This window comes from Crocodylus siamensis, chromosome 3, assembly GCF_052110815.1.
Source record: "Crocodylus siamensis isolate JL-2025a chromosome 3, ASM5211081v1, whole genome shotgun sequence".
Taxonomy (NCBI): domain Eukaryota; kingdom Metazoa; phylum Chordata; order Crocodylia; family Crocodylidae; genus Crocodylus; species Crocodylus siamensis.
The window spans coordinates 155,989,411-156,010,266 of record NC_143397.1 but is presented as its reverse complement, the minus strand read 5'-3'; positions in this window follow the sequence as shown (position 1 = coordinate 156,010,266).

Below are 20,856 nucleotides of genomic sequence, written 5' to 3'. Positions count from 1 at the left end.
ACTTCACCTTACATGACAAAAGACCATTTTTTGTCTGCACTGGGCTCCCTCTAAACTTAAAACATGAAACATACTGACAGAAGATGCATGTTGGAAATGTGATCCATTGCTGAAAACACTTGGACTTCCATTATTTTTGGAAATAAATTATAACCAAAGTTATCATGGTTTTGAACACAGTACTGATACCTTGGGCAAATGCGTATGCTTTTGGTTATGTACCCAAGGATATCAAACTGCATCCTTCCCAAATTGCGTTTGTATAGGGGGTCTTATTAGTACTATCCAGAATTATTTTGATGAATTGGAAAAAATAGCACTTCTCCACAGGTTGAAATCTGGGACAATGAAATGGCACAGCTGGCATCTATAGAGAGTGTCAGGTTTAGCAGGCTTAACTGCATTTAAAAAAAAAAATTGATGGAATTCACAAACAATTCTTGGAATATTTTGGTAGCTAGATTGTTGCTCGCTTCTCTTTTCTTGTTCTCTGCCCTGCCCTCTTCACACCTTTTTCCTCCACCTTTTTTTTTCTTTTTCCTTTGACCATCTTTTTCCTTTTTGCCTGAAGTTGTTTCCAAGTGAGCACACATTATAGCATCAATGTACTGGAGCTCAATGTTTGAGGTTGAGGTAGTCTTGGTTTTGGCTTGCAGTCAGCTGAGACTAAACATTTTACCATGGTTTCATTAATTTAGCTCCACTCCAACTGGAAGTTTGCAGTGGTCAGATTCATAGATTAAAGCTGGAAGAGACCTTGCAAGATTATCAGGTCCAGACTCCTACACCAAGCAGAAAAGATAACTGGGGATCAGGTGACCCCAGCAAGGTGACTGTCCAGTCTCTTCTTGAAGATTTCCAGGGTAGGTGATTACACAACCTCTGGAGGGAGCTTGTTCCGCAATCTGGACACCCTGACTGTGAAGAATGTTTTCCCTAATCTTGAGCCCGAATCCATCTTCCAGGAGTTTATGGCCATTACTCCTAGTTTTCCTCTCAGGTGTCCTGGTGAACAGTTGCTCACCAAGCCCTTGATGTATTCCCCTAGTGTAGTGGCAAGCTGCTACCATGTCCTCTCTCAGCCTCCTTTTCCTCAGGCTGAAGATTCCTAGATCCATCAGCCTTTCTCCGTATGGCTTTCCATGTAAGACTCTGATCAGATTGGTGACTCTTCTTTGGACACTCAAGTTTGCCCATGGTCCTTGTTAAAATCTGATGCCCAGAACTGAATGCAGTACTCAAGCTGCAGTCTCACCAGTGCTGAGTCGAGTGGAAGAATAACCTCCTTGGCTTTGCTGGAGATGCACCAGCATGTCAGAGTATTATCTGCCCTACTGGCTACAGCATCGCACTGCCAGCTCTTATTCATACTGTGGTCTATTATTACCCACAGGTCCCTTTCATTCATGGTGCTAGTGTGTTTGGTGCTGTAGGTGTGTTGGGGGTTGCTCTTCCCAAAGCAGAGCACTTTACATTTCTCAATGTTGAACTTTATCTGATACTGATCCACCCAACTTGCTAGCTTGTCTAGGTCAGCCTGTATCTGTGGCCCATCTTCAAGCATGGCCACGCTTCCCCATAACTTGGTGTCATCCACAAACTTGGCCAGTGAGCTCTTCACCCCCACATCCAAACTGTTAAAGATGTTGAACAGTACTGGACCAAGCACCAACCCCTGTGGGACACCACTGCCCACTTCTTGCCGGGATGACACGGACCTGTTCACTACAACTCTCTGAATCCTATCCATGTAGCATCATGGTAAAGACTATTGAGGAGTGTTGTAGTGATGATGCAGCCTTGCTTAACTCTCATCTTAACCTCAAAGGAGTCTGAGATAGATCTGTTACTGAGAACCATTGCAGATCCATTACTGTTTGTGACAATTTAGTTTTACATGCAGAATTGAAATTTTATATTGTGCTTAAAAAATTATCAATATTTAAAAAATACTGATACAATAAAAAAGGCTCAAATGAAGTACACATAACTGTGAAAGCAAGCACTAATGGTAGAAGTTGAAACAAAATATTAAGCCACATATATTATGGCATAAAACTTATGCGGGCAGGAGGAGACGGAAGCCATTGGTGAACTTCTAGCTGTATTTAAAATTGAAAATATTTCATTAACTCTAGGTCTTGCAAACCTAGAGAGGCACACTTTGAAGAGTACAACCCCCGAAATTAATCTGAAGTATAGAGGAAGTCTGTTTTAGAGGACTCTGGCACCTACCTTTGAATTGGTTAAAAGTATGCAATACATGCAGTTTATAGCCTGTTGGACTACGTAAAGTCATTTAAAAAGGTTCTCATCTAATTATACGCTGGAGTCTGTATTTCCCTCTACTCCTGCCTACCATGATAAAAGTTATTTGGTCTGAAACTTACCCTGCTTTATCAGTTTGGCATAAGGAAGGCACAATACTATTACAGCAAGTCTTCCCCCACAGACTTTGCTAACGTGGTTGAATCTGCTAAAAACTATTATGTCAAAGGATATCACCAAGGGATGTTTTGTCATACTTGTAACCATTAAGAAACCAACTTAAGCTTTTGGGTCAATAATGATATTCCCCTATCTACAATAAACTATTCAGCATGTGGAAATAAACAATTGCTAGATGAACTCATTAAAACTTATAGCCATTACTGTATGTGTTAACTGCATTTGATAGTGACAGACTGCAGTGCAGTGAAAACCCCAAGTTGTTTCAGTACATAGCAATGTACAAATTGCATTTCTACTTATAGAGAATTTCCATTTGCAGTGAAGTTCTGAGAAAAAAACAAGTGACTTTGTTATTAAAAAAACAAAAAACAAAAAACAAAAAACAACTTCTTGTCCTCTAATCATCTGACAGTTTGAGAAAGAAACAGCTTATAATCAAAAGAATAATTCCCTAAAATTAAAATTAGCAAAGAATGGTTTCATCCAAATTTTAATCCAAGGCATTCAGCAAAAACCACCATTTAGACAATAGCCAAATGATGGAAATCAGATAATGCATAGGAATAGAATGACCAATTTTTGTTAAATGTTTAAAAATTAGCTTGACCTGGTATCTCACCCCAATCTTCAGAGAAATTGATTTACTATTAAGCTTTCTACACTTGGTAAGGCACTACCAGCAGAAAACAACTGATGTACGTCACAGGAAATTGTATACTCTTAAAGCTCCATGGAAGGACTAAGTCATGTTTTATAACTGGAAAAAGTTATGTAAAAGGGATATCAATTAGTATATACGTGCATTTTAGTTCTGAAGAGAGAATGCTTTCAACTTAGTTCACTAATTGGAAATAAAGTAAATACAAAGGATAAAGCAATCCAGAGCAACCAATGCCATTTACTAGCTGAAATTTGACCCCTCCAAATATTATTTATAATGTAGAATGAAAACTAAACTTGGTACTAATAAAGTATAGAAAGTAAATATTTGTGGAAGCTCACACTGCACAGTGTTATTTTTTTAAATTAAGATGAGTTTACCAATAGAGAAAGCTGGAAATATTTACAGATAGAAGGAAAAAGAAAACAATACATTATGAGTGGGGAAAGGAATGCAGAAAACTGGGTAGTGGAATAATGTGGTACACACAAGGAGGAATTATAGTATGAATATTCATGTTTTATTGGAAGTTAGGATATGCTAGTATTACTTTGCTCCGGATCATATATAGCTTCAGAATCAATTATTTTTGTTCTACATAAAATTAGTTAACATCACTACTTAAAAAGTTGAAAGAAAAAAACTTAAAAAAAATAAAAAAGGAAAAATATGCTTTTAGAGAAAAGCTGCAACCAAGAAATTTTTTGATGTTCCTTCCCAGCTCTGTTCCACATCTATAATGCCTCACTATTAGGCATGTTTTGTGAAAGATCTGCACAACACTGCACCAGGAGCAGTAACAGATTTTCCCTCAACTTGAAATGGCCCTATTGTTAAGCCTGGGTTTTCAAAAAAACCCCTCTTTTTACTGTATGAACCCAAAGGAATGCAGTAGTAGTCATTAAAAAGAAGCCATTTAAAAGCACAGGTAGGCTATGGTAAATGAATAGTCTACCATCTGCTTTATGATAATTTCATGCTGTTCAGCAAACATTCAGGGCTCCCTAGACTAGAGAAGGTTAGAAGTTCCCTAAGAATGTTTTTGCTTGCTTTCTATCAGTGAATGTAGATTTATTGGAATCAAAAAAGTCCTTGAAGAGTACTGGGTACAAATGAAGGTCCGACAGACAACTAGGTATATACATCTCATGTCAGCTTGTGTGGTGGACTTAAGAGAAGTTGAGAAGTGGTGACCCTAAACTAGTAGATGCCTTGGATCTTCCACAATTCAATAAAGCAGAGCTTTGAGAACAAGGGCTCCTTCCAGACTCCTTGCTCCTCCACAACTTTCCTGGGAAATCGAAGCCTTGAGAATGCAAGCTCCCATGTTTTTGGATCTTCAGCAGCTCAAGCTCCACGGCCTCTATGGTACCTTGTCTCAGAAGCACTAAGGTGTTCAAGACTGTGCCATGGCCAGGTACCTCCGATTCCTTCTTTCGTAAATAATTTCAAACGTATGTTTCAATTTAAAAGAAAAGCAAGTTTTGAAATATCAAAGGTCTTTAACAAAATGTTATTACCCTTCACAAAGCTCTGCTTTATGTAGCAATGTGCAAGACCCAGCAAGACAGAGGGCATACCTTAGCAGGACCTTTAAAGCCCCTCTTTCCCCACAAAGTTCTTTCTTGGTGAAAAGGAAAGTGGGGAGGGCAGAGGGGGAGAACATAGAGGAACTACTCTAGCATAATGGATTAGCTCCTATGGACTGCTTTTGTAGAAACTCTGTAGCTACGGGATGAAAATATTCTTGCCTTTGCTCAGTTTTTGTACCTAAACTGGCTGTTTAGGAATAGAACTGGGCTTCAGGGTTGGCCCTGTATTGTATGAGTACTGGCATAGCTACACGTTAGTGAAAATACAGACTTTCTAAAGTCCAGAAGGGAGTGTACAATACTATTCAGTAGTTATACATTTCAATTTAGAGCAGAGAGCAGATTTATGAAGTCTGCACTAGGGAGTCCAGATTCAGACCTGGCCAGTTTGAAAATGTTCAGTGCTCAGACGATTATAGAACTGGGCCTGAGGTGTCATCTTGAATTCAGATAATCTGAGTATTGTGGGGAATCTGGCCAAGTTTTTAGTCCAGACCCAGCTACAATTTCATTAATAATATATTATTATTTAAAAAAAAAAAGCCACTGACATTGTTCAAACCAAATACACATATGCGAGAAACCTCTTAAAAAGAGCAATAAAAGGCAAGTGGAAAGGTATTGTCTTGACAGGTACGCAAATGTTGTCAGGCTAATCCTGTGCACCATATTACCGGGGTAGTTAGTCTGTCATAGAAAAATAAGCAAATGTTAGCAGTTTCCTATAAGAGACATGTAAATAAATGGAAGGCATGTGGCAATATCACAATACATTAATCATTAGTGCATTCACTTAAGTGACACAAACACCTTGTAAGGTTTAAATTACTACTGCTTGTTCAGGAAAAAGTTCCATTGGCTTCAGTGTACAGTAGGTGCCAAGTCTGAAAGATAGGATCTCATTTACAGTTCTTCTGCTTTTACTGGCAGGACTTAAAATGTACATGAAGGCCTTGTGAGAGCTTACACTGCAAGTCACACAAATGTTGATGGGCTGAGTGCAAGCCTGAGGCAGTCACACCTTAAAGCTAAAAATGTTCCATCTCCCACCTGCAGCTGTGACTTGCCACTAGAGGCCTGGTGAGCTAGGACAGGCTTCTATCCTAGCTTTGTGTCACCTGCCTCCCCTGGAGCCCAGCATGTGTGGGCACCATGCTGGTGGCAGCACCTTCCCCTCCTCCTCCATGCCTCACCGCTTCCAAGATTGCTAGATGCTCCCACCACCCATGGTATGGCACTGGCCCTACTGCCTGGCCCAGCAAGTCACTGATGGCTCCATTGCTGCCTGGACTGGGAGCATTGCATTGTGCCACCCTGCTGGTTTCCTCCCAGCAATATCATCTGCCTCCCCCAGAGCGTGGCAAAGGTGTGGGCGGCATGTTGGTGGCTCACTAGGATGAGGCAATACCTTCCCCTCCTCTTCTTCCCAACCCCCACACCACTGTCAGGGCTGTTAAATGCTCCCACCAGCCATGACATGGTGCTGTGGGAGGAAACCAGTGAGACACCACGGAGCAATGCTCCTGGGCTGAACAGCAATGGAGCCATCAGCACCTCACCAGGCTGGACAACAAAGTCAGCACTAGAGTTCTGCACCTGGGCCCTACACATTCCCTTCACAGCACCCTCCACATCCTCAACACCATGTGAGGGAGGGGCCACTATATCCTGAAACACCAGAGGACTTCAACTTGAGCAGCACAGCTGTGGGGAGTGTCTACACCTTAATGAAACAGGAGCAAGGTTCTGTGGATCAGAGATAATCCTGCTCTGGAGTGTAACCTTGAGCCACATAACACATGCTTTAAGCTACTTAAAAGGTGTTAAGATGCAGCCAATCAAGAGTTAGGAGCTCTAGGAGCTGCCTAAAATTACCATGTAACAAGGCCCTTACTGTAATATGTCATCGTTACACTGGGAATGGGAAGTTATACTAAAAACGGAAAAAAGTTTGAAAGAACTTTAAATATGTTAACTTTGAACAAAGAAAGATGACGATGAGAAAAAGATGTGAAAGGAGAAGGAGAAAATTGTGATTCTCTTTCAGCTAGATTAAAGCTATTTCCTATTCTCAAAAAGTCAAAGCTCAAAATAATGACTCTTTGTTAATATTTGAACTAAAAGAACCCCAACCAAAAATCAAAATGGCATCATGCCCACGCTGAAGATATTTCTATTTGTACATGTCACAATAATGTAACATTTGATTTCCTCTGAAAATGAGACATAAATGAATATTTCAGTACAATGTTCAGTACCTATTCTCTCATCAACATACAAGGAATGTATGCAGTAGAAGTCCATTAATGATAAAAAGATATTTTTGGCATAATTCCCTTCTTGCCCTAATGGAAATTAGATCTCCATCTGGTCCCCCTTCTTGTCCCCTCTTCTATACTTTTGTATTATATATGCTGTGGCAAAAGGCCACGTCTGTTTCTCCCGAAAACCTCTGCGACAGTTTGGTTAGGATGGGCCCAGAAGAGGATACACACCTTACCCTATCTCTTTAGGTAACCTGAGCTGGATACATTCCTGAGGGAGGGGGAAACCTGCTCCCTCTGCCTACGTGACTAGCATCACTTACCTGGGTGAGGGGCTTGGACTCCCTTGGAAGCTAGGAACTGCCAGTCTGCCCAGCAACTAGTGATACATTTCAAATTGGTTGGCTGACAGCCAACAGGTGCTGGCCTCCATTGGACCAGGTAAATGAGGTCACAAGGGCTATAAAAGGACTGCCCAGGAGGAGGGGGCAGCAACCATGGGGGTGGGTGGGGAAAGAGACATAGACAGACACAGAGACAGAGCTGGACCATTTAAAACTTGTGCTTTCTCTCAAAACTCATGATCAAGGAACTGCCTGCCTCCAGAGAGAATCTCCACCTGCCTCTGGATGATACTTGTGAGTAAACTACCTGAGATCTAACTAGATATATAGCTTGCAGTAACATCAAAGGCTACCCAGCTATGCCAGTTTGCTTTATGGGATTTCTCTGATATTGCTCTACCCTGTACCCTATTCCAACCCTACCCCTTGTAACCAATAAGGTTCTTCTTTGTACCTAGTGTAGGAGACTTATTAGAGTGGATCTAGATTATGCCTTGGGGTCCCCTTGGTTCGGCTGACTAAGGGAGACCACTACTTGTGCTTCTGACCGAGGGAAGCATCCCAAGTTCTTGAAGTGAATCAAGTACCCTCGAGGGCTACTAGGCCTGGTTCCCAGGGTGCGCAGCGCCAGAATCAAGCCCATCCCTGGGTGGTAGCAGTGTTACCCCCTGGCTAGTTGGTGTGCTCCAGGAAGGGGGTTGGCCAGATGTGAGGCACCACCCAGGGAGGCACTCAGAGCCTGGAAGGTGGTTGGGCACAGTAAGGTGGGTGGCTCAATGCAGGAATGCCTGCTACTGGCCTGCCATATATGACCTTTTCATTTTTTTATCTGTGATCATTACTTTATCTATGGATTCTAGTTAGAGATGGCAAAGAAGGCATATTCTGAGCAGCAAACTGAAAATGGCCAAGACCTCTCACCAAAGCACACATATAGATGCCAGAATCCAGAGAATGTTATCTTTGTTAGATTGCTTGTCAAATATTATCCTTGTCAATTCATGTATCTTCCCAATATCATTCCTCTAGATCCTGCAGACAATCTGACCCATAAAACCTGGACTGTTTTATTTTGTTCCAGAACCACATGTACCAGACACACCCCAGAGACAGGGTTTCCAGTCTTATAGCCCAATTCATTAATAATGATATTTTCCCCGTTCTGCCCCCTTTCTTTATGAGTTTCAAATTTCAGCCATCACTCTCAGCATTCCTTATGTCAGATGGAAAAAAGTAGAAATACAGAGATAAGCCAAAACAAATCTATTTGAATTTTCTTAGAGCTGGAAAAAAAAACCCAAAAAATACCTCAATTAAACAACAATACATCACATTGAAAAGAAACATTTCCCATGTTTAGCCAAACTATTACTTAACCTTGTCTTATATAACCTGGGATCATCTAGGTCTAACCTATTATCTGTTCTATGTTATATGCATCCTTCCACCACCTCCACCATCACTGTAACACGCAAGTATTTTCTACAAGTGCATTAAACAGTCTCACTAACATCTATCACACAGGGCTCTCTCCATTATCCTTTCCCAGGAGAGTGACTAGTGTGTGTAGTATGATATTTTTGTTTTAGTAAATATAAATCACATATTTATATGCTAAATAAATTTAAGTTGCATTTCCCCAACCATGCTTTCTGTAAATGGATCAGAAGGTAACAGAGTTGATGTTGGTCTTTAGCTTCTGTGGAAGTTCGTTCCAAATTTGCAAGCAAACATTAAAAACAAACAAGGAAGCCTATAGAGAAATCAGAGCTTAAGCTGAAAATTCTGTCAAATCGTATGATGAATCGGAGTGGGGGAAGGGAAGCAAGGAATAGGAGACACTCTGTTTACCAGGGCACCCCTTGGAGTAACTAAGAACAAAGGACTGTAGATTCAGGTTAGACATCAGAAAGAACTTATTTACAGTAAGGGTTGCCAGAACCTGGAATGGGTTTCCAAGGGAGGTGGTGCTCTCCCCTACCTTGAGGGTCTTTAAGAGGGGGCTAGACATGCATCTAGCTGGGATCATCTGACTCCAGCACCCTTTCCTGCCCAGGGCAGGGGGGTGGACTTGATAATCTACTGAGGTCCTTTCTGACCCAAACATCTATGAATAAAAAGACATATTGGATCTGGATCACATCTTAGAATATCTTTGGTATAGATGCTACAACAGGATCTGCTAATATAAATCTTGAATGGAATTCCTTCATAGAGCCTATTACAAATAGGTTGAGCATGGGTGTCAAACATATGGCCCACAGGCCAGATCAGGCCCACAAAACTGGTCATACAGCCCACAGACCTTACCTCAGACCTGCTTGCAATGGGGGGTGGTAGGGTGGTAATCTTTCTGCAGCAGCAAACAGGCACCTGGGTGACAGCTGCCATGCTGGAGTTCCAGCAGCACTACAGGAAGAAGCCAGCATTGTGGTTTGTTCCTGTGGTGGCAGCCAAGCACCCATGACACCAGACTTCTTCCCATAATGCATCTGGGGCTCCAGGACTTCTGCCCTCACCCACTTGGCTGCTAAGCACCTGAATGAAAGCAGTAATGCTAGACCCCAGCAGCATTGTGCGAAGCCTGGAATGACTTGTTCCTGTGGTGCTGACCACACACCCAGGTTTCTTCCCCAACTGGTAGGAGCAAGCACCATGCGTGTCATGTTCCAGACCAGCTCTGCACGGTTTTACATGTGGTACAATCCCAGACCAGACAGAGGGGTGCCACAAGCTCCAGATCTGGCATGTGATGGTCTGTAGTTTCAGCCAGGCCCATGCGTCCATTCGTCTGCACCATTCATCTAGCTTAGGCTGTTGTTATATTACTCATCTGGCCTACAGGACCAGACATGGTCTACACCCCTGGGGTAGAGCAATCTTGTTCCTGGACAAATTCATTTCCTATATTCTGAGCTAGATTTAAGTGATTGGTTGATTGGGCATCAAAGCCCACAGCAGATACCCAAGTAATATTTTTACCAAAAAAGTTAAATTTGATAAGTGCTTAACTAGGATTATGATCTAAAACAGATTTAGTTTCATGCCCTCTCTCAGGAACACATGAATAAACTAAAGAGTCTTCATAATTTATTCCAGTGGAAACTTGTAAATCAGGCTTGTAGTTAAATCATCACAGTATCACTTATTATTTTTAATTCATTTCATTTATACCAGTTGTGTAATAGCATTGATTTTTAACAATTATTTCAGCAATATAGTTTAAAATTACTCTAGCCTTGATTACTCCTCTTTAAAAAATCCTTCTTCTTCCTTTGTATTTAGAGTAAATATTGCTCAAGGGGTTAAGACAGTCAGCAGCACCCCAGAAGAGTTAATTGATGGGAAGGCCAGGTAAGGAAAGAGGAGGATTACATAAGACATATTAGATGGTCAATCTTACTCTTAAACGATCTAATAGACATGGTTAACGTACTATTGTTTGCCAAGTGCCAAAACTAATCATGCACAGTTTGAAATCAGCTGTCAAAGGTGGCTTAGTTGTACACAACTTGGAATAAAACCATGTTTAAAATAGTATTTGTACCTTTAATCAAGATTGTTGTATTTTCTAAAACAGATGTCAAAAATGTTCTGGATTTTGAAATCTAAGATATCTATTTTGCATAAGACCCTGCATGTAAAGAAGCCAGATTAATATAAATTATTTAATATATTAGTTACCATAATGGTTTTCTCTAGCTCTCAATAGTGAGTTCATAAAAAAGCTTTTTGAAGATATTCAGCAATCAAGTGCACCTTGATTGGCCACTTTTGTCCCTATCTATGCATTGTTCAAATACTGATGACTTAATATCTACAAATGCAGAATTCTCGTCCTGAAAATGCATTTGTTTATCTGCCACCATTTCCAGAAATGTCTCTTCACCCTTCCAAAAAGAAATCTCTGAATAAATACATTAAAACAATATGTCACATAAAAAGAGAGACCTCATGAAGAAGGCCTTGCATTCAAAAGCTTGCCTAATTTCATCCCAACTAAATAGTTGGTTCAATAAAAATGTATCACCATAAGTAATTCTTTCCCCTCTCTCTCAAAGAAAAAAAATAATTCAGCATATGTGGATTTCTAACAATATTTGATAATTTAATATGTACTTAATAGTGGCATGATAAGAGGAAACTAGCAAGTGCTAGCAATTTCATTTGTGCACCTGTTAGGCAACTGCTGTTCTTTTTGACTTCTCATATGCCCAGCTGCTGAATACCATCACCATTCTGTTCTTCAGAAGTTCTTTAAGCATTTGTTTTGAAGTGATCATCAAAAAGCCATTGTATTTCACCCATGTTGTTATCCTGGTGTGTCCAATAATGAAATCCATGCATTTCTAAGCAAACTGAGCACCACAAACACATCACCTCAATCAAAAGTCTTAAAAAGATTAAATAGGGAGAGAGAGAGAGAGAAAAAAAATCCAGCTACAAACCAGTTTTTCTTTGAGGTGAATCTTGGTGCTGCTTCTAGAAATAAGGTTTGTTCATACCCAACAGTCATAACTGTGTACGCTTCAGTTAAAAACATTCACACTTACGAAAGCAGATTGTAAGCCTCCTGGACCTGACGTTTTCTTCACTCAGGTTTAGAGCACCATTCACACATATGGAATAATAAAAGTAAAGGTCACTTAACCAAGTCTTATATATAAAATTAAGTTGTTTTAGTGGTTCTTCAATAACTGTTTCAGCCCCGTGACTTGCATTACAAATATGAAGAAAGACACACAGTAAGAAATAGTCAAGACATGGACTTGTGTGTGCATAATTTGTTATATATTATTAAAAGTAGAGCTGCATAGATCTAATATTTAAGTTTACAAACAGAATAATTTGTTCCCTATTAATCCAGTCTGCTTCATCCCCTAAGTTGCCTTACAGATGTTAGGGTGTGAAAAGGTTTTAGGGCCAAATCTTATATTGGAAAAAGGAAGTCTGAGGGTATATCCAGGAAGATTGATTTCAGAGCTCAGCTTACTTGAGTGTTTTAGGGAGACACTTCGCAGAAGAATCCCCATCTGCAACACCCAGACTATTTTCTGAAAGTTAAAATGTTTCTTATATTTTGCACTGCTATTTGCTTCGAAGTAGTAAGTATCCATTACCCTTTCAGAAACAGAGATAGGTTTGGTCCAAGCTCTTTTCTTTTGTACACACTTTTTCTCTGCACGTATCCATCCCAGCAAGATTGAGATTCTATGCTGCAGCCCCAAGAGGTGCACAACAGAACTAGTGGCCAATGGTACTGTAGTCACTTTGTTTCATTTTTGGGCTCTCCCAATCCTGGGTATCCCAGGAGTTGGCCTGCATCCACAGTTCTCTAACCTTTACCCGATTCCTGACACCCTGCTCCCAAATCAACCTCTACTCCAGGGGTTTTGAGGGTTCCTCACAAGATAAATTTCCACAGTTTTCTGCACAATAGCAGCATCAAGGCAATCATTCATCATTTAGAATCCTGTTTTCCCACACCGCTTTATGCATATACGGTTTTAAAAAAAAAAGAGGGGTGATACTGGGGCTAAGGGTCTCATCCCTGTTTTTCAGCCTCTGTGTTAAAGTGATCTGTATAAGCTACAGGCTAAGGCTTGGGTTCTCCCTCATTAACAGAAATTTCCATATGTAAACCTTGGGGGCAGAGTAGGGAGCAATATCTTACTTTCTGTAACTCTATTTTTCACTAATTAATTATTCTGCCTTTGCTTTTTGGAAGGCAAGGTATTATCCTCCTGGTTTTCTGGACATGTTGCCATTATGCTCATTAAAAGATTAATTCTTTCTTTCACACAATGCAGTTTTTGAGATGGAGATGAAAAAAAAAACCCACACACACATTTTACTAGTGGGAACATCTAGGTCATAGGTGGGCAAAATACAGTCTGAGGGCCAGATCTGGCCTTCCAGGCCATTCTATCCAGCCCACGGAGCCCCTAAACATTTTTGAAAAATTAATATTCATCCGCCCCTGGCTCCTGTCAAAGAGGACAGGAACCAGGGGCAGTAGAACCCAGGGGAAGACCCAGCAGGCTCCTGCCAGAAGCCCCTGCCTAGCATGGACTTCTGGTATAGGAATGTGGGCCTGTTTGTGGCTGCATCGGTGCAGGAAATTCAGGTAAGAAGTTGAGGGGGGAAGGCCAGGGAGGACTGTGGGGATCACCCCAGTGCTTGGGGCTGGGCCAGCTCTTGAGTGCTATGGTCTGGCCATGTAGCTGGGAGCCAGCGGGCAGGCAGGAAAGCGGTGGAGGGGATGGAAGTGAGTGGCCTGTGGGAACACAGGGCCTGCGCTTGTGTCCCAGGGCCAGCACTAGCAGGGCCTGGAGCAGGGCAGTAGGAGCACAGGGTGCGCCCTGGTAGGGGTCTGTGGAGCCAGGCTGAAGAAATTGCTGACAACAGATGGAAGAAATTGCAGACCACAAAGCTGAACAGCCTATCAATCATAATATCATAACTGAAGAGGAAGAACATTTAGTTACTGAAGGGATGAGACACAGCAAGACCCATAGACCTGTATGGTCTATGGACCATCACTATAAAGATGGACAAGAACAAAGGTGCTTTGGGTCTGTCCTGCACAGAAGCAGCATCAGAATGCTTCTGACAAAGACCTGGCTTCATCCTCATGGTTAACTTGGTTGGCTACCAAGCTAACCCAAGCATCTTAAGGACTGATAATATCTTGATATGTATATGACTGTCTGTCTCCTTTTGTGTGTATGTGAATAAATGGGTACGTATATGTGAGTGTACAAAATAGGAAGTACTTCTCTTGTTTGCCCTTTTATTTTGTTTGTCTTATGGTTTCAATAAATTTCATGTTGTGCCTTATTCCCTGATAAGATTCCAGCTTGATTTTAATTCACATTGTACACCCTATGCGTACAACAATGTGTATGTAGTTCACCTCTTAAGTGAACTAAAATTAGATGAGGCTGGCCATTTTTTTCCTGATTTAATCTTCACAAACATCAGTACTCTTTGGTCCTTCATCTGGGTAGGAAGAACCCCCACCACAATTACATGATGGGTGGTGGTCCACTGGCTGGCACAGCATCCAAATGAGACCTGGAGGTCATCATTGACTGGAAGATGAATACGAGCCCAGGGAAGGCCTCCCCCCTCTCTATTTGGCATTGGTGAGGCCTCAGCTGGAATACTTTGTCCAGACTCTGGGAACTGGGCCTGTTCAATCTGAGTAAGAGAAGGCCGAGAGGTGACTTGATAGCCTCCTACAAGTATGTCAGGTCTTGTTGCTCACAACAAACACAACCCTAGGGGAGCAATTCTTCAGGAAGGCAGCTCAAGGGAGGATGAGGACCAATGGACATAAGCTGATAGAAGGTAAATTCAGGCAGCACATAAAATAATTCTCTCTCTGTAAGGGTCACCAGAATCTGGAACACGCACCCAGCAGAGGAGGTGTAGTCACCCTCCTTGGAAGTGTTCAAGATGAAGCTGAACAGGTACCTTGTCGAGCTTGTCTGAGCCAGAAATTCCTGGCCATGGCAGGGGACCAGACTTGATGCTTTTACAGGTCCCTTCTGGTTCTATGATTCTACCTAGGTCATAGTTTCATAGTTTGTAGGGTCGGAAGGGACCTGAGCAGATCATCTAGTCCGACCCCCTGCCATGGCAGGAAAGAATACTGGGGTCAAATGACCCCAGCAAGATGTTCATCTAACCTCTTCTTGAACACCCCCAGGGTAGGAGCCTGCACCACTTCTCTTGGAAGCTGGTTCCAGACCCTAGCCGCCCTGACTGTGAAGTAGCGCCTCCTGATATCTAACCTAAACCTACCCTCTGCCAGCTTGTGACCGTTATTCCTGGTCACTCCTGGCAGTGCTTGGGGAAACAGTGACTTCCCAATGCCTGCTGATCCCCCCTGACTAGTTTATAACAGGCCACAAGATCCCCCCTCAGCCTTCTCTTTTGGAGGCTGAACAGGTTCAGGTCCCGTAGCCTGCCCTGCTGTCCCCTGATCATACGAGTGGCCCTCCTCTGGACCCTCTCCATGCTGTCGACATCCCTCTTGAAGTGTGGCGCCCAGAACTGGACGCAGTACTCCAGCTGCGGCCTGACCAGTGCCGCATAGAGGGGGAGGATCACCTCCTTGGACCTGCTCGAGATGCATCTGTGGATACATGCCAAAGTGCGGTTGGCCTTCCTTACTGCCTCTCCACACTGCCGGCCCATGTTCATCTTGGAGTCAGTGATGACCCCCAGATACCTCTCCGCCTCCGCGATGATGAGAGGGGAGTTCCCCGACCTGTAGGTATGGTGCCGGTTGTTCCTCCCAAGGTGCATCACCTTGCACTTGTCTGTGTTGAAACCCATCCTATTCTCGTCCACCCACCCTTGTAACCTGTCTAGGTCTGATTGTAGCCTGTTGCATCCTTCCAATGTTCCCACGTCCCCCCACATCTTAGTGTCATCAGCAAATTTGAACAGGGTGCTTTTTACCCCCTCATCCAAATCGCAGATGAAGATGTTGAACAGTGCGGGCCCAAGGACCGAGCCCTGCAGAACCCCACTGCCCACATCCTTCCAGGTTGAGAAGGACCCATCCACCACCACCCTCTGGGTGCGGCCCTCCAGCCAGTTGGTGACCCATTTGACTGTGTGGGTGTCTACACCACAGCCCCCCAGTTTCTTAATGAGAACAGGGTGAGAGACCGTGTCAAAAGCCTTCCAGAAGCTCAGGAAAATTATATCCACTGCTACCCCTGCGTCTAATGATCTGGTGATCTGATTGTAAAAGGCCACCAGGTTGGTCTGACAGGACCTTCCACTGATGAACCCAGGTTGGTTGCCCCTAAGTATGCAGTCTCCTGCTGGCCCCTCCTGGATGTGTGCCAGCATAAATTTTCTCGAACAGCTTGCCTAGGATCGAGGTGAGACTAACCGGCCTATAGTTTCCTGGGTCCTCCTTCCTGCCTTTTTTGAAGATGGGGACCACGATGGCCCTCTTCCAGTCCTCTGGTACCTCACCAGAGCACCACGAGTGCTCATAAAGTTGTGCCAGGGGACTTGCAATGACCTCGGCCAGTTCCTTTAGAACTCTAGGGTGGAGATCATCCGGGCCGGCTGACTTGAATATGTCCAACCCCTCCAGAAGCTCCCTAACTAAATCCTCGCTAACCCGTGGCCCAGGTGTGCCTTCCCCGGGGCCCAAGGGGGGCCCAGCAGGGAGGTGGCTGTTCTGGTCCCTACTTAGGAAGACGGAAGCAAAGAAATCGTTAAACATGTTAGCTTTGCTGTCTGGTGTCAATCTAACCTTAGTTAGATCAGTCTAAGTATAAGATCTGTATGTGTTATGTTTTTGCCTGATCCAACCTCACAAGCTTGTGTACAGTTTCAGGGGTATAGATTGTACAGTTTGGCACTTAGCTTGGTCTAACCATGGTTAGATTGTCTGTACATACCCTTGATTACTAAATCAAGGATCAAATATAAAAACTTTTCATTATAGGGAGTTTTACCATTTAATGTGAGAAAGGATTAAGTATTCTATTACTGCAAGAATATTTATAATGCCCAGATTAGATTCCTTTAAAAAAAATTGTGCATCATAAAGAAGCAGATGGGCTGAACACTATCTTTTGACCTCATAACCCGAGTCATTACTGCTTCTCAGACCTGTGCAGAAACCTGTTTCTCAAACTATGTGGAGCTGCATCAATAGTAGCAACTTTTTAAAAATAAAAATGCCTAGTATTGACATCTAATACAGTTGTGGACTGACTTTTATAATGAAAGTAGTCTATGAATGTTTTTACATTATTTTCATTGACAGACTGTTCTACAGAAATGCTCCCTAAATGAATTTTCCAATAAATTTCTAATCAAATCTTACATTCTAATGTCATATGTCCTGCTGAGTAAATACTTTCAAAGTGCAAGATGAAATTGACTATGTGTGATAAGGAATAATGGATTAGTCACATACTGATGACCAAACTTATCCATGTCTATTTGATGTTGCGTTACTCTCAAGTGCCACTACCTGTAAAAACTTGTTTGTTTCTTTTGGAGAAGGAAAGGTCAGAAATACTTTACAAGCCAGTTCTCCACAATGCATATATCATAGCATAAGGACTTAATTGACACTTTTTAAAAATCATATTCATGACCATTCAGACTTGGGTTACAAAGCAAAGATATTTAACTCAGTATTAGCTCATCAGTAATTTCTAGAAATATGCCATTTCAGTTATGCCATATGTCCGTTAAGATGTTCAGGTTACAAAAGTGCACAATAATTTTAGCACTTCACAGTTTTCTTCTCCCTTTACTAATTATCTTCTGTAATTCATCTTAAGCACTAATGTACAAGCCAGAAATACCTTACCTAAACCAGTGATTTTCAACCGGTGGTCTGTGTAACAGGAGTGGCTCCCTAGGGGTCATCGTGCTCTCCCCTAGCGCCCCTTACTATGTCCAGTTGGTCTACAATGCACCCTCAATCTCATCCACCACGTCTTTGATGTCAGTTATGTAATTAGGGAGGTTGCCTCTTCAGTTCCCTGGACACAGTTATTCTCTTGTACATTACCATGGCTCCACTAATGGGTATTTCTAGGCACCCCAGCCTTATGGGCTGTGCATGGCTCCAACCATCCCTTTAACACACCCCAAGCCTCACAGTTCTGCCAGATGTTGTTTGGTCTCTCAGCGCCCCCTAGGCCACTCCGCAGCCCCCGTCTCTCAGTGCCCCCTCGCTCTGGGGCTTGGGTCGGTGCACCCAAAAATGCTGCACCCTCTCTGGTGCCAGGGTCCCCACGCCACTGTGGGTCCCCTATGAGGCCTCCTCCAACCCCTAATAGCCTCACCCAAACCACTGGTGTAAACAACAAACACAAAGCATAAGCCCCTGGCCTATAACAAATTCTAGCTGCTTAGCTGTAACATCCTCTGAGCCACCCCACAGGTACTCTGTCTCTTCCCCAGTATCAGCTTGCTCATGCAGTCCAGCTTCTCCTCTTTACTCACATAGGCAGAGCTCCCTCTCCCTTGGCAGCCAGCAGCCCACTCCCCTCTGGCTTGTGATTTCTATATAGGCACCAGGCCCTGCCGCTTCTGGTCAGCTGACCAGGAAGGTGTAAATCTTTACCCTCATTAAAACGGTTGGCCTGGCAACCTGCACCTGGGTTCTCATCTCTGCTCTCAAAGTAGCAGGCACCTTAGTGCCCTGCTACAGTCTGCAGACCCCTGAGGGTCCACAGACTACATCTAAGGGGTCCATGAAAGATAAATTATGACAAATCAGAAGTATGTGAATACCCACACATGATTCAAAGGGGTCCACACCTCCATTTGTAATTTTCCAAGGGATCTGGACCTGCATTTGACTTTTTTAGGGGTCCACAAATGAAAAAAAGTTTGAAAAAAAATCACTGCTCTAAACATTTACAAGTACATCATAGGAGAAATATAACCCAAGAGTAAATCAATCTTGGCAAATGAAACATACCACACTTTTCTTTCCCCTCAATTTTTGATAGGCATTGAGTGCACGTACACAAAATGTTTTGCTGCAGTTGACTAATTAGTAAATATCTCGGTATCTACACATACAGGACAATTAGGCTGGAGTAAACTAATAAACTCTGCATCAGGATAGTATTTGTAAATGCAGGTATTATCCTGCTGTGGAGTTTGTTTGGTTTGGTTGGGTGTTTTTTTTTTTGTTTGTTTGTTTTTTTTACTCCACAGCACTGCATGTGTAAATACCAATGCAGCTGGCTGGAGCATGAGCGTGCTTCAGTGGAGGGGCTGCCTGCTGGCTAGCTCCACACACAAGCATCTTCATGCCCCAGCCAGCCCCTCCACAGTACATTGAGCTAGGGGGTAGCAGACCTGAGCTGGCAGGGTGACCCCTGGAGCCCCCTGCCAGCTGGAGCTGCCATGACCTAGTTCAACATGCCACAGTCCCAGGCACACATTCAAACAGTGCACCCGGGAACAACAAACTTTAAGGTCAAGATTAAAACAAAACCACACACAACCTTGTTGTATTCATTTGCCATCTTATACAGTTTATATTTAAAAAAGATGACAGAACAAGCTAAAACAACATGGGTTTTTTTTTAGTCCTGAAGGCATTAGAATTAGATTGATATCTCTTTCAGATTCCAAAACAAAACTAAGCCTGCCTAAGAATCCTTCCAGTGCCTAGAACACTTCACTAAAAGTTATTTCCACACCCAAGTGTGCTTTTAGCTAGTTCAGAGAGAAAAACAGGCTGCAGGGCTGGGAAACCGGGGGGGGGGGGGGCAACATGATCTGGAAGAACTAAAAGACAGCAAAATCTCAGAGAAAAAAAAATAGCTTAATTAATGTAACACTAATACCATTTAAAAAGCAAAGAGGCTCTTTACCACCTGTGGAATGAAAAGATTAGCAGAAAACAGGTAGATTGTAATGAGGCATGAAGTCAAGTTACTCCCTCAGTACTCACTGAATACAAGTGCTGCTGTGACTCCCAGGCAATTGACTTTAAACTTTGGAGGAGGAATCATAGTGGGGTGCAAGTGACCCTCTGTATCCCCACCCTTGACCATATGATGCACTAAACCAGCCTGTTGATTTTAACAGAACCAGGATTTAACAAGGCCAAAGGCAAGAAGATGGCATACAAGAAGTTTCAGGGAGGAAACTTGCTCTCCTCCCAAAAAACAAAGCCAGCAGCCTTCTATTGAAAAAAAAAAAGGGTGGTAACAAGGCTTCAGCTGTTAGAGCAGCTAAGAGATTCTCAATGCACTTTGAGATAAAGAAGTTGATCAGCCCATTGCCATGAGAAAAACAGATTCCAACCCTTGAATAAAGGGAAATAATAGCTTTCCCACCTCTAACAGTTAGTCAAATCACAAGAACTTTTTTCCCCCACAATGCATACCTTCACCTCTAGAAGTTTACTGTATCACATGGCTGTAACCACCAGCTTATCTGGATGAATCATCTGTTGCTGACAGGATACAGTAACATACTACTGAGACATTGGCTTTCTGTACAGTTATGCCTGTGCCATATAACACTGATGACAGCCACCAGAGTTATTGGTCCCCAGATGCTATTTTGATCCAGAACACATGAATGACTTAAATACATCATGATGATGCTTCCCTACGGGCTAAGGGACACAGAAGTACTTGTTCTGTGTACAACTTGATAGCAACATATTGTTGCTGTTGATATGAGGGGAGGAATTCAGTAATTTAAAACATGTTGTTTTCTATCAAGAAAATGGCCAATAAAAATAAACACAGAAATTAAACTTCATCTTCATTAAAATTATGTTTAAAGTCATAATAGTAGCATAGTATAATTTCTAGTTTATGTTAATTTACAAACACATACACACATTTAGCAAAACGTTTGGACACAGTCTATTGTTTTAAGCAGACGAAAATAACACTTACTCCCAATTTATTTCAGTGAAACCAACAGTTCAAAGAAAAGTAGAGCTAGAGAACATATTTAGTCCACCCCCACATCTGAGAAAGTTTGGATAGGGATGATCCTATTACTAAAAC